Below are 1,212 nucleotides of genomic sequence, written 5' to 3'. Positions count from 1 at the left end.
TCAAAGGTTGGTTTTAGGAGCTAGATTGATGTAGATTTTGTTAAATATGCTGGATAACACTTAGAACATCATCATAGAACAAGAGAGAGATCAAACGGATGAAATAAAATTGAAAAATGCAAGTGTGTGTGATGGTGATGAAAACATGAATATGTATGTGTTTATATGCAAATTGTAGTTTGATTTTTAGTGTAATTTTTTCCTCTAATGGCTAACTTGATCAATAATCCATGCTAGAGAACAAAAGTAGCTGATTAGGAGTCTGATTTTGATGTTTTTCTATTGGTATATACCAATAGTAAATATATCTAGAAGCTGTGTATTGTACGAGTAATAATACGGTTGCATACGAGTAGAATTGTTGATGAAAATGAAAGAGAATGTAATTTAAAACATTTTTGTTAAGTAGAATTACTTTGATATATGTCATGAAGTATTCCAAAAGTGTATTAATACATCTTAATACACTACATGTATATACATTTAACTGAGTCATTAAATCATCGTTAGTCGTTATATGTAAGTGTTGTTTCGGAACCTTTAAGTTAACGATCTTGTTAAATGTAATTGATCAATTATTATTACACTTAAATGAGATGTTAAATTGTTATGTTAACATGTTAACATGGTGTATTAACATATCTTAATATCATATATATATGTGTAAAATACTATCATATATATATGTGAAAACCTTAAGTTAGTAAACTCATCTTACTCGTGTAGTTCATTGTTAATACGCTTAATGATATATGTAATTATCATTTCATGATGTTAAACATAGTGTATTAATATCTTAAAATGATACATATGTATTTAGTAAGACGTTGTTGTAACGATAGCCGTTATATATATCGTTTCGCGTTTCTTAATTCACTACTTTCATTTTATGCAAATAACTCATTGTTAATGTACTTGGTGAGATACTTACTCATCATAATATCATGTTAAATATATATATATATATATATATATATATATATATATATATATATATATATATATATATATATATATATATATATATATATATATATATATATATATCATGTTGTTTTTACAAGTTTTAACGTTCGTGAATCGCCGGTCAACTTGGGTGGTCAATAGTCTACATGAAACTCATTTCAATTAATCAAGTCTTAAAAAGTTTGATTGCTTAACATGTTGAAAACATTTAATCATGCAAATATAGTTTTCATTTAATATATAATC

This window comes from Rutidosis leptorrhynchoides, chromosome 8, assembly GCF_046630445.1.
Source record: "Rutidosis leptorrhynchoides isolate AG116_Rl617_1_P2 chromosome 8, CSIRO_AGI_Rlap_v1, whole genome shotgun sequence".
Classification (NCBI taxonomy): Eukaryota; Viridiplantae; Streptophyta; class Magnoliopsida; order Asterales; family Asteraceae; genus Rutidosis; species Rutidosis leptorrhynchoides.
Note: the sequence above shows the minus strand (reverse complement) of the source record.